This window comes from Hippopotamus amphibius, chromosome 3 (assembly GCF_030028045.1).
Source record: "Hippopotamus amphibius kiboko isolate mHipAmp2 chromosome 3, mHipAmp2.hap2, whole genome shotgun sequence".
NCBI lineage: Eukaryota > Metazoa > Chordata > Mammalia > Artiodactyla > Hippopotamidae > Hippopotamus > Hippopotamus amphibius.
In genome coordinates, this window is record NC_080188.1 from 198,791,203 (window position 1) to 198,804,829 (window position 13,627).

A 13,627-nucleotide genomic window follows, 5' to 3' on the forward strand; every position below is an offset into this window, starting at 1 on the left:
CGCTCCCCAGCAGACTGGGCTGCCTGGGCGGTGGGCGTGGCGCTCCCTCCTGGTCCTTGGCCGCCAGGTGAGCACAGCCCTGTGTAACCTGAGTGTGCTGTGTGTGGGCGGCGTGGCTGTGTGGCCTGGGCCCAGACCGGGGCCGGGGAGGGGGGCAGGACAGCCGCTCTGCTGGCGCTGAGCTGGGTGCCACGCTGCAAAGACTCCAGTCACACACCCAGTGGGGCTCAGCTGCCCGTCACCTGGGGCAGCACCCAGGCCACTGCAACTGCGGAGGGTGGGACTGGTCACACAGCGCTGACCGAATGGCCCTGCTCCGGCCTGGTCAGGGGTATCCTGGGAGAGAGGAGGGCAGATAAACAAGACGAGTGTGGCTGGCCTGGGCACCCTGTGATTCTCCTGGAAACACGTCCGGGGGGATGAAGGTGCGTGGGGAGCTGGTAAAACTGCCTTTTCTGGTTTCCTTCCCTGCAGCCTTTCATCTGGAGAGACTGGCTCCGCTAAACCCCCAAGGGGTTAATGTGTGAAGGGGCTGATGGTCGGGGGGCTGGGGACTTGGGGAGGAGCCCCCCATTCTGAAGGTTGCAGGCATGGAAGGGAAGTCGGAATCCAGGGTCTGGTCTGCCTCAGCGAGGGGAGAGGAGGGCAGGCTGAACACAGACCCTGCGGCATCTGGACTCAACCAGGCACAAGTTTATGGTCACTCAGTACACTCCTGGGCAGCATTCAGGTACGCTTGAGACAAAGCGGGAGCAGGCGTGGAGTCTGTCCTAGGGAGCTTAGAGTCCAGTGAAATTAAACTGCGGGCGTCTCTCTCTCTCTCTCCCCTTTACCCTGATTGACCCAACCATCCATCACCCATCCACCCACCCATCCACACACCCATCCATCCATCCATCCATCCATCCATCCATCCATCCACCCATCCATCCATCCATCCATCCATCCATCCATCCTTCCATCCACCCATCCACCCATACATCCACCCATCCATCCATCCACCCATCCACCCACCCACCCACCCACCCATCCACCCACCCACCCATCCACACATCCATCCACACATCCACCCACCCAGCCATCCACCCATCCACCCATCCATGCATTTATCAGAGTCCTTACCACACTGACTCAGCATTGTATGTTGGTGTCCTGTCTCCTCCACCAAAAGCAGTCAGAGATTGTGTTCTCAGCAGCTAGTACAGGGCCTGGCACTCAGTAAGTGCTCAGCAAGTTTGTTGAATGAATAAATAAAAGCACAATTGACTGTAGTGCAACACAGTGTGAAATAAATGCCATCAGAGAGTTTTTGTGTCTCTTTCTCACGGTTAAATCTCACGGTTAAATCACAGTGGCTGCTCATTAAACATTAACTTTAAAATGAACAAGCAAGGACTTCCCTGGTGGCCTAGTGGTTAGGATTCCGAGCTTTCACTGCTGTGGCCTAAGTTCAACCCATGTGGCGTGGTGAAAGAAAAAAAAAAGGAGCAAATGAATGAATGAGTAGAGCTATGGGGAGGTCCAGGAGGGGAGCTGTTAGGTCCTGCTGCAGAAAGGGGCCTAAGAACAGAGAAGAAAGGTCTGCAAGGCTTTCTGGCGGTGGAGTAGCTGAAGCCCTCAGAGGCGGCAAGAGCGCCATGAACCTGCCTTTGGGACCCACGGCAGCACCGGCCCTTCTCACCGGTGGCCTGTGGCGCTGTCCTTGCCTTGGGCCGTCAGGGAACAGCGTCTGATGCTTGAAGTGAGGCCAGGAGGCCCAGAAGTGGGTTCTCTGCCCTGCGGTTGAGCAGAGGACAGACCAAGGACCAGCCACCGGTCACTAGGTGGCAGATGTCGTCTCAGTGGAAGAATTCCGACCAGGGGACGGGCCATCTCCTGAGGAGGGGGCAGGCTGAGCTGCAGAGCCTGCGTCCGGATGACAGTCTGGGGAGCCGCCGCCCTGCGCGCCACACCGCGGACCAGGCCGCTGTAGCCCAGCCCCCCTCACCCCGCCCCCCTTCCTCCGCCTGGTCACTCTGCACCCCCCCCCCAAACCCTCTGACTAGGCCCAGCCCTGGGGGCGCTGCTGCCCTGGTCTTGGCCCCCCACCCTCAGGGACAGAGGTGGGGTGGACAGGCTTCCCGCCCGTCTCAGGAGCCGGCACGTCCACCCACCTGCTGAGGCCAAAATTCAAGGAATTACGCTTGATTCTTCTGTACCCCTCACACCTCATTTCGATCCACTAGGAAGTTCTCTCAGACTCCAGAACTGTCCCAAATGTACCCCGTGCTCCGTCTTCACCCCTCACACCCCAGCCTTCTCCACGTCCGTCCCCCACCTGCTCTGCCTGCTCAGCCCCTCGACCCGAGTCCCTGTCCCCCCGCTGCCCGCACCCTCTGCAAGCGTCCTCCAGAGTAGCCACAGTGTGTGTATTTAGCTCTTGATGCAGAGCTGATTTACAGTGCTGCGTTAGTCTCAGGTGTACACACCGTGATGCAGATATATATACATATTCTTTTCCAGATTCTTTTCCACGATAGGTCATCACAACACATTGCATACAGGCCCCTGTGCTACACAGGGGTCCTTGCGACCTGTCTGTTCTGTGTGTGGTGGTTTGCATCCGCTGGTGCCATGCTCCCCGTTTGTCTCCTCAGCCCCTTCGGTAACGATAAGTTTGTTTTCTATGTCTGTGAGTCTGTTTCTGTTTTGCAAATATAAAAGTCTCTTCTGAAGGAAAAAACTTCCTGCGTAGAATTCTATACCTAAGCTGACCATTCACCACGTGTGAGAGTGGGATATATGTTTTCCGTTTTTAGTCATCTCAACAAAGTTACCTTCCACGTTTTCTTTCTCGGAGACCTGCCCCACCAGTGCCGGTCTGAGCCCATTCTGGTTCCTGGTCATTTGCCTGTGACCCTTCCCTCTGCACCTTAGGGAAGCTGGCAGGGTCTCCGTGCACCTGGCCTTCTGAAAGTTAGCGACGCTGTCACTTCGTGTATTTCTATTTGCAAACACTGTCCTGGACACTTGCTGTGCCCTTTGAACTTGGAAACAGAAGGATATTTCAGTTCAGTTTTGGGACGTTTTCTTGGATTGTTTCGGTGATGATGTTCTCACTCCTGTCTGCTCTCTTCTCTTGTCTGAGAACCCCTGGTTTGCAGAAGTTTAATGCTCCAGGACTAATTCCCTAATTTTCTTATTTTTTTCTCTCATATTTTCCATCTTATTGTCTTTCAGCTCTCTTTTCTGGGAGAGTCTCTCAACTTTGTTTTCTGTCTATTGAGTTTATGATTTCTGCTTTCACGTGTATCATTTCCAAGAGCTCTTTTATGTTCTATAAATGTTTTTTCATGACGTTCTATTCCTGTGTTCTTGTTTTCTACTGCTACATAACACACTACTCCAAAACTTAGAAATTTAAAAGAATGGTAAACTTGATTGCCTTACGATTTCTAGGGGTCGGGACTCCTGGTGGGGCTTGGCTAGGTGGGCGCAGGGTTGGGGTCTCTCATGAGGTTTCAGCCTAGATGCTGGCTGGAGGCTGGCTGGGGCTGGACGGTCGTGTACCACACTCTGCTTCGGGCCCCTCCCACTGCTGTCTCAGGACACAGGAGCCGGCTGAACGGACTTCCAGTGGCCACGGCTGGGATGACCTGAAAACAAAATAAATAAAGCAGGGTTAGAGCATCCCCCAGTGTGTCTACTCTGAAACATGTCCCACTGGACAGTTCTTGACACCCAGCCCTGCCTTCCAACCCCATTTGTAATCGTGTGAGAAACACCAGACAAATCCCGATCAAGCAGCATTTTCCAAGATATCTAACCAGCAGTCCTCCAACTGTCAAGGTCATCAAAAACAAGGGGACCTGAGAGGATGTGACACTGAAACTCATGCAGTCCCTGGATGGGATCTTGGAACACAAAACGGACATCTGGTGAAAACTAAGGGCACCTGCACGCAGCATGGACTTGAGGCAAGAATCCTGTAGCAGGACTGGCTCGTTCACCGGAGGAAATGTACCAGTGTAACGTCAGATGTTAACAGCAAGGGCGGCACTGCACGTGGGGTACGTGGGGACTCAGTGTTATCACTCAGTCTTTCTAGAAAGTTAAAATTATTATAAATGCCACTCCTGGGCGAAAGTTTATTCCAGGGACTTCCCTGGTGGTCCAGCAGTTAAGAATCTGCCTTCCAATGCAGGAGACACGGGTCTGATCCCTGGTTGGGAACTAAAGATCCCACATGCCGTGGGGCAACTAAGCCCGCGTGCTCTAGAGCCCACGCCACAACTAGAGAGGCGCCCGCGTGCTGCAACAAAAGCTCCTGCGTGCCGCAACTAGGACCCGATGCAGCCAAGTACATAATTTTTTTTTAAGTTTCTTCCAAAAAAAGGAAGCGATGTCAGCGATATCCCTTTCTGTTTCATACCCCCATGACTTCCCATCACACTTGGAATCTGAATCCTTTAACCTGGCCCCAAAAGGCCACCGATTCTAGTCTCTCTGGGGCTCCTGGGGCAGGTCCTGCCGGGCCCAGGGCGGGCTTCACGTCGACTGCTTCCTAGGCCTTCTAGTCTTTCCCTCTCAGCTTAAACGGCACCTTCTCGGGGTCCCCGACCCCCTTGTCTAAAGTAGCCATCCGTCCCCAGCAGGGATCTCAGCCCCCGTCAAGCCGTAATGACTGTCCGAAGGTCTTGTTGTTCTGTTTTCCTGTTGTGTGTCTCCACCCGTGGAAACGTAGATCCCACGAGACCGGGGCCGTAATCCCCAGAACCTGGAAAATCCAGCACAGCAAAGGCACCCGGTTGCTATTTATTGAATGAAGACAGGATTTTCTGACGTTCTGTTTTCAGATCCTGTTGCTCCGCCTTGTTCAGAAAATATGCCAGCTCAGCCCTGCGCGCGGGTGGTGCTTCTGTCCCACTATTGTTTACTGCCCTGTCTTGGTTATTTTGTGATGTTGCCCTGGCCAGCGGTTTTTGAACCACGCTTGATGACGTTCTAGTCGGTTCAGGGCAATTGCCATCGGGGGAGGCTCCGGGGAGACACCCACCGGGCAGGGCCGCGCGAGCCCTGGTCCCTTCTTGCCCGGTCGCCCACCCTGACCCCAGCTCTGGCTCTCTTGGTTTCGTGTATTAGACGTTCCTCCTGTAAACGCGAGTTCTAAGGCTCAAGCAAGCGTGAAAACCCGTACACTGGATCATTTTATTTCTGAACAAAAACTATTAAACCTGTTGATCAGCACATGAAAGACGCCGACAGCATTAGCTGGCAGGGAAGTGTCAATCAAAACCACAACTTTACACCCACCAGGATGGCTATAACCAAAGACAGGGACGTCCCTAGTGGTCCAGGGGTTAGCACTCGGCGCTTTCACGGCAGAGGGCCCGGGTCCAATCCCTGGGCCAGGAACTAAGATCCCACAAGCCACGTGGCGCAGCAGGGAGTGGGGGAGATACGAGATTACGAAAACAAACCAAAATAAAAGAGACAGACAGCAACAAGCGTTGGCCAGGGTACGGAGAAATTGGAGGGACCCTCATGCGATGAAACGCTGGGGGATTCTAACAGGCTGCAGCCCCTTTGGAAAAGAGTCTAGCAGTTCCTCAAAGCGTTAGCGATCCCGTGATCACGTGACCCAGCAATGCCACTCTCAGGAAGAGAACTGAAAAGTTATGTTCACACAAAACCCGTGCGTGAATGTTCATAGCTACATGATTCATACAGGGAAAAATCCTCCAGTCGATAAATGGATAAACAAAATGTGGCCTATGCCTACGGCGGAACATTCCCCAGGCACAAAAACAGAGTCCTCACCCACGCTACCACGTGGACGAACCTCGAAAGCACTGAGCTGAGGGAGAGGAGCCGGACACCACAAGACCACGCACTCCGTGCGTCCGTCGATAGGGAAGGACCAGAGCCGGCCAGTGTGCAGGGACGGAAGGTGGGCGAGTGGATGCCCAGGCCTGGGGGCGGGGGGGTGAGGGGAAAACGGGGCGTGGCCGCTAGTCTCTGGGGGTTTCTTTCTGGGTTGATGAAAATGCTCTAACTCGGTTTGGGGGGGCACATAATTCTAGGACTATACGGAAAACCACTGCATTGTTTGCATTAGACGGGTGGCTGCATGGTATGGGAGTCACGTCTCCGTAAGGCTGTTAGGAAGGGAACTGTCGAGGCCATCCTACGCGGGGCCTCCATCCTTGTCTTCACGCCGGGGGCCGTGGGGGAGCGTGGCCCCGCTGACCGTCTGTTACGTCACAGCCCGGGCCCCGTGAGAGACAGACTTCCCCTCTGCTCTGTGCACCACAGCGCCTGCAACGCAGCTTCGCGGGCCACGTGTGTTGACGGGAGGATGTTAAACCGTCCCACCCCCTTCAGAAGAAGCAGCTGCCCGGACGTGGGGCGTGAGGCCACCAGGCTGCTCCCGGCGTCAGCTCTGTGGCCTGCCCTGCGGCAGAGAGCTCGGGTCACACCCTCTCCAGGGGAGTCTGGATCCAGACCCGGGACCGAGAGGGGTGGGGTGCAAACACCCGGCACCTCGACCCAGAGTGGGCCAACCTGACGGGCCGTCTCCTCCGGAGCGGGCCGCCGGCACGCGGCCTCCACGGGCCCAGTCCTGTGTCCCCTCCCTCCCGTCCAGGAGTGTCCGCGCCGATCCGTCCCCTGCCCTCCGGCTCTGGGTCCGCATCGGCTTCCAGGGAACCTGGCGGGAGTGGAGCAGGGAGCCGGCGAGGGGCTGGGGTTTGGGGCTGGACGCCTCCTGCCGGCCAGCGACCGGGACCCCATCCCGTGGGGAGCAGAGCACAGGGAGCCCTTGGCCCACGTCACGCTGCCCCGGGGGTGAATGGGGAGGGCTAGGGCCCGGGCCCTGGGGACCCACTGTGGGAGGGCTTGGCAAGGAAGGCAGGCGCAGCTGCGGGCCAGGCCGAGGGGGTGTGACGCGGCCGCGCCCGCACTTCGTGGCCCCTCGTTACCACCTGGGGTCACAAGGCGCTTTCCTCACGGCTCCGTGTCTTGATTCCCTCTCCTGTAAAGTGGTGGAGACCCACCTGCGAAGTAGGTGATTCTCTGTTTTGAGGATCCGACGCAGTAAAGCACTTGGAACTTGCAGCACGTGGAGGACACCGGTGCGAGAACCCTGCAGGACAACCCCCAGCGTCCATGCCCACCGTCCCGGGGTGACTGCTCGTGCTCAGATGTGCCCCCGTTTGGGCAATAAATCGCCTTGACAAGCCCTCATTCAATCCCTGAGTTCTGCCCCCAACCTGCACGTAAAGAACTCTGCGACCCAGGCAACCCCACACGTTGCTCGTTGGTCAGTGCACGTTCCTGAGGACAGTCTGCCCTTTTCCTCCAAAGGGTCCCACCCCCACGTGCAGAGCCGCTCCAGAACGTTCAAGGCAGGCTTGTTGGGGAGCCAGGAAGAAGGCCGCGGGGCTGGGGGTGGGGCCACCGTCCAGCTGGGGCCGGACAAGCCCCCCCGGGCCAGGCTGCCCGTGGCCCCGACGGTCGCCCTGGCTACGGCCATGCGCACGTGAGCTCCCGACTGTCACCCCCCGGCCAGCCTTCCTGAGCTCTTGCTGTCCTCCTCTCTCCATTTCATAAATTAAAAAAAAAAAATGCTATCTTGACTTCGGATCTCCTTGTTCTTCGACACCTGGGCGTCTCATCCCCATAAGAGCAAGGCCTTCAAGGTGCTAGGTGGCGGGTTCCGGGGGCAAGAGCGCCAGGGGCGCGCAGCACGGCTGCCACCTACTCGTCATTTGCCGAACTCTTGCCGCGAGAGGCCTGACCGTGCACCCTCATTTTCCTGGTGGAAGGTGTGCTGTTCTTGCCCTCACTTTCCCGGGTGGAGACGGAGGCTGCAGAGGCGGCCGGGCCGTCGGTGGCCTTGCAGCCTGGACCCTGGAGCGACCCCGGGTGTGGAGGCGCAGGGTGGGGGTCCGAGAGGAGCGTCACCACAGTCTGGTCACTCAGAGGGGCGGCGAGGGCTTCCGAGCGTCACTCATCCCCTCAGCAGCCTGTATCGAGTACCGACGGTGTGCCGGGCAGTGAGAAAGGCCCACCGGCAGCCCTCCCTCCCCGGGAGACAGGGCATCGCCCAGCAAGCCCGGCGCTGGGTGGGGATGTGTGCCCAACGGGGGGGGGGGTGTGTGGATGGCGCGAGAGGGCGCGGCACTCCACTGTGCGTGGAGAAACGCGCCAGGCCCTGCGCCGGGGCGGGGAGGGGGGAGGCCAGCCCCGGGGGAAGCGTCTCCCAGGCAGCTGGACAGCGTCCCGACCGAGGTGTGGGGGCCGCCGGTCCCCGGGGCGGGGGGCGGGGGGGTGAGGACGGGGAGGCGGGTGGGGACCAGCATCCCTGTTCTCTGCGCTTTGCCTCATGGGGCTTCGCAGACACTGTGCTTTTTACAAACTGAAGGTTGGCGGCAGCCCTGCACTGGCAGAGGATGGCTGGCCTTGTTTTCAACAGGAAAGTATCCTTTAAGTGCGCACGTTGTTTCTGTAGACACGATGCTATTGCAGACTCAACAGAGCACAGGAGACTCCGGGTGCCTGGCTTTACCACCGTACCGTTTAATCCCCAACCCGCGGGGTCTCTGAGGTGTGCACGTTACCCTGCAGCTGGAGGCTGCCCCGGCCTCTGGACTATGAAGACCCCCCTCTTCAAAAACAATTTGAAAGCCCCGTGGGCCCTCCGCTTGCTAGGAGTCCGGCTCCGGCATCTTCACGTTGAGAAATGCGCGTGCGTTTGTGGCTTCCCCCAAGGCGCCCATCTGGGCCCCCCGCCCGGTGTGGTTTTACAGGTCTGTGCCGCTCCCCGCTCACGGCAGCCAGAGGGCCTTTCAAACCTGCAGGCGCTGTGGGGTGCTCTCAAGCCTCCGGCAGCTCTCCCTGGTCCCTGGGGTCGCGTCTGAGCTCTGCACCCAGCTCGGCGAGCCCCACAGCCTCTGAAACTCCCCGTCTCTCTGGCCACTTTCCCTGTCTCTGCGTCCGTCCCCGTGGCCTGTATTTGCAGACACACGGCTCTGCACAGGCGTGCACCCGGCTGTGGAAGCCTGCGGCCCCGTGGGCTCCCTGTCCTCCCTGGCTCTCCTCCTGCTTCACCGTGTCATGGTGCCGGGACGCGGGGGCCCCGACAGCTTTCCCAGACTCCCGCCCGTACTCACAGGCGGCCCTCAGCCCGTGGGGGGAGGGCCAGGGGACCGCAGGCACGCCCATTCCTCAGGGCACGTGGGCCGCTCTCCCGCCCCTGCCCCCGAGGCGAGGGGAGCGTCGCAGGCTGCCCATCGCAGTGGGGCCGGGGCCGAGGCCCCGCCTGGTGTGAAGGGAGGTGAGGCACATGACCGCCTTGGCCTCCTGGACCCTGCTTGAGCTTCTTGCGCGTCTGTGTTCCCTGGGGGCGTGGGGGAGGGAGGTGGAGGAGGCAGAACCCCGGGGGCCTGGCCTGCGCGGCACAGGCACCGCCCCCAACCCTGCCCATTTGGCCGCCAGGTCCTGAAGGTCATTTGCTCCTGGGCCTGTGGGAGGTGGTTTCCGAGGGCACCGTGGCCTCCTCCTCCCCGGCAAACTTCTCTTCCTGCACTGAAGACTCTGGTAAACGGGGATGCCCCCAGAGGAGGCCCAGGGCATGACGGGAGCCCGGGACTCTGCTGCAAGAGGAGGCCAGCCCCGGCCCTGCACCGGCTACTGAGACCAGCTGGGCCCCTGAGCTGGCTTCAGGGAGATCCCAGCTGTCTGCTGTCTCTCCCCAGACAGGGAGGAGGTGCTCTGGGGACCTGGGAGGCTGGCCCTCGAAGAGCGGAGGGAGGGGAGACGCACGGGCTTCCCCAGCGGCCCCCAGCAGCCTGGAACGCTGTTACTCTAGAACCCACAACTGCCTGGGCTGGGCCAAGATGAGAGGCAGCTGTGTGAAGTCCAGAGCGATAAGAGCTCCAGAGAACGTTGATGACAGCGGTGAGAGGCGCCGGGTCAGGCTCGGCCCTCTCGCCTGTTCACCTCCTGCCAGTTTCCATGGCCAGCACCACACCCTGCGGTGCACACGGCTGGAGCTCAGGGTCCCCGGTTCCCTGGCGGGCTGTGCATCCGTCCCGGGGGCCTCGTGCCAACCCGCAGGCTCTGCTCTCGCCCCGCGGGGCGGCCTTGCCGCCGGCATCGCCTTTCCAACCTCGTTTCCCCGCTGCCTGTTGGGCCTCCCTCCCAAATGCACTCACTCACTTAACACGTATTTCATGGGCGTCCGCTTTGTGCTGGCTCGGTTCTGGGCTGGAGGTACAGTGGGGAAGGCGCCAGGCACGTCTCTGCCTCCCAGGGCTTGTGCTGTGGGTGTCATTACAGGCTGTGGCGGCGCAGCGGAGAGATGGCGGGAGGATGTGGTGGAGGAGAGACCAGGTGGCTGTAGACATGGTGATCGGGGTGGCCTTTCTGCAGAGCCTTGGAGGGCAGGAGGTTGTGAAGGGCAAACATTTCTGGCAAGGAGACAGTGGGTGCAAAGGCCCTGGGGCAGGAGCACATGGGCTTGTCGAGGGTGGGTGAGAGGCCTCTGGAGGCAGCGGATGGACCCAGAAGAGGCGTCTGGGGTGATTACATATAGACGGGGGGGACGTGGGACATCGAATCAGAAGGAATCTGACTTACCTTGTGAAAATTCACCGCGGCTGCCGTGTGGAGATGGGGCGAGAGGTGCAGGCACGGGAGGCTCTGCTCCCTGTGAACCTGAGCGAGGCTTGGGCTCTCTGGGCCTCTGTTTCCACAGGGACCCCTGCTGCGGCCCGGTGCCGCCCCAGGTGGAGGCAGGTGAGTGGGCGGGGCTTCTGTTCTAACACAGTGGAGGGGTTGGGGTGGGGGGTCCGAAAACCAGTGCGGAGGGCCCCGAGCCTGCCGGAGTTAGAGTGGACGCGCGCCAGAGGTGCCTGGGTGTGGTCAGGAAAGACCCTGCAGGAGGAGGTGACATCAAAGGGCTTCGGGCTTGGGGGAGGGAAGGCCTGGGGAGGCGAGGGGCTCGAGGGGCGGCAGCAGACCCCGCTGCCCTGGGCCGCGGAGGGCACGCAACACAGACGAGGGTTTATGCACGTGGCTCACGCGCAGCGGCTGGGAAGGCTCGGCCTCCGGAGCGGATCGGAGATGGGGCTTGAGGGAGAGGGAGGGTCCAGAAAACCGCTGGGGCCCTGACTTTCCGGGCAGCGGGGGCAGCGGGGGTTCTTTGCGTCCCACCCCTAACCTAGGCTGCCCTGGCCTGGGCCCTGTCTCCTTCCGAGGAATTTTGAAATCCGCCCCTCGACAGGGCCTGCTCCTGCCCTCCCTCCACACCCCCCGCCCCAGGCCTGGGCCTGTACTCAGAGCCGCGGCCCCTCAGCGCCCACCCACCCCGGCTCCCCCGCACGGCCACCGTGTGCAGACCCGGGCCTCTCGGAGGCCAGCCCACCCCCTCCTCCGGCACCAGTTGTCACATCTCTCGTGGTCATTGCAGTGAACCCACGTGGTGTTTTCTCCTGTCCCATCTGTCACCCTTATCGGTTCCGTCTCTGCTGGATGGTATGCTTCCTGGGGGAGGAACTGGGTCTCCCAGACATTTGAATTAACCTCGCGAAACATCCTGAGCCCTGGGGGGGTGGGGGTGGGGCAGGGGGCGTGCGGCTGTGGGCAGGAGACACGTCGCCGAGCCAGAGCAGGGACCCAGGTCTGCGGCCCGAGAACCGGAGGCCTGACGTCCAGCCGCAGCCGTGCCGTGAACTTGAGAGCAAGCGCGCCTCTCTGAACCTGTCGCCCCGCTGTGCTCAGGGCTGGGTCAGTGATTGTCACCTTACTCTGAAACACCAGTGGCCTCTGTGGACCTCCCTGGCGTGAGGAACAGACGCACAAACTCCGCCTGGGACGGGAGGAGTGGGGACCCGAGCCCCTGCATCTGTCCCTCAGGCCTCTTCCCCTCCGATCCTGCGATCTTCCGCGCTGGCTCCAACCTTGAGGGACACCTGGCTTTAAGCCCCAGGGGACTGTGTGGTCTGGATCCCGTGTGTCCTCGGCCTGGAGGGCCTGGACGCAGGGTGCCGGGAGGGAAGGCCCCCTGGGTGCCGGCTGGGTGGTTCCCACGGGGTCGATGCGGGGAAGGTGGGAGGAGCAGAGACAGGAGCGGGCGGGAGGAGGCCGAACGGAGGCTGCGGGCAGAGGGCTGCAGGGTGGGGGATGGGACCCGGCCGTGTCTCCGGGCAGGGACTCGCCTGGCGTCAACGCAAGTGGGGGAAGAGGCCCCTGTGAGCTGAGGGCCGCCCCCCGCGCCCGAGGATCCGGGAGCAGGGCTGGCCCCGGGCCGAGGCGGGCCCCGCCCGTGTCACGCGCTAGTGCCTCGCCGCACGTTCGCACCCAAGGCGCCAGCAGGGTCTGTAACCCGAGCGCCCGGCTGCCAGGAGGGGACCCACCTGAACCCCCCGCTGGCCCCAAGCCTGGCGCAGGCCCGGCCCAGGGAGGAAAGGGTGTCGGGGGGCGCGGGGAGGCAAGGATTAGGGCCGATGACAGGCTGTCGGGGTGAGGACGGCGCCCTGGTCTCCACCCCACGCAGCAGTGCCCTTTGATCCGGCCTCTGAAAGCTTGACTGTGAGACACAGCCCCTGTTTCCACAGAGGGGAGAACAATTGCTCGCAGCGCAGACAAAGGGCTCTTTGTGCGGCCCTGGGACCCGAGCCCCGGAGCCGCTGGGGAGAGGAAGGAGGCGCCGGCGGGGAGGGGGGCTGGGCGTGGCCCCACCCGGCCGGCCCCTGCAGGGCGAAGGGCATCTGTGCTTCCGCTGCCCCCCCCCCACCCCGGGCACGCCCAGGCCTCGGTGGGGTGGGTGGGAGGGGGCTCAGAGGCCCAGCCTCCGTCCCTGTGGGGTTGGCCTTGGGGTGCTGCGCTGCCCCCTTCGCTGGGGGGAGGGCGGGCTCCTCACGCTCAGGCTGCCACACCTGAGCACACAGGTACCGGGCCGTGCGGAGGGCCGGCGAGGAGCGCTCGGAGGACCCTGGGAGCAGGAATGAGAAGGGGCTGCTGGCGGGTACGCTTCCGCCGACGTCCCCACCTGCTCTGGAGGCTTCCCTGGGGCCTGGGCGTGGACCCCCCACAGATTTTGCAAAGCAAATCAGGCCCTTGGCCTCCCGGTCCAGCTCTGCCCAACCCCACTGCCCCCGCAGCCCCAGGTTTGTTAGTTAAATCCAGCCCTTTCCTCCTCGCCATCCTCTGTCCGCGTGACCAGACCTGGGTGGGCCCTGGCCCGACACCAGCCTCCTGGGGGTCCCCCGGCAGCCGCAGGGCGAGGGGCTGGGCTTGGGATCCTCTTGGGCTGCAGAGACCAGAATGGGGCTCCTTCTGGGGGGAGGATGAGCAGAAAGTGCCACACGTCCCTCTGCAGCCGTCACCGGCTGGGCCTGCTGCTCCCACCGGGGCGGCCGCTCACCTGGAGAGGCGGCGACACGGCCACCTCGAGGGGATGGGGGGAGGGTGGACGTTTGGTTTAAGATTTAAGATGGGCCTGTCAGGGCGAGGAGCCTTGAGTAGACCTGGCTGAGGATGGGTGGAAACAGCCAGACAGGCGTTTCTGAAGCAAAGGACGCAAAGAATTTTCGGGAGCACAAGTCGATGAGTCGACGGGTCTTGGGAAGTTCTGCGGGTGAAC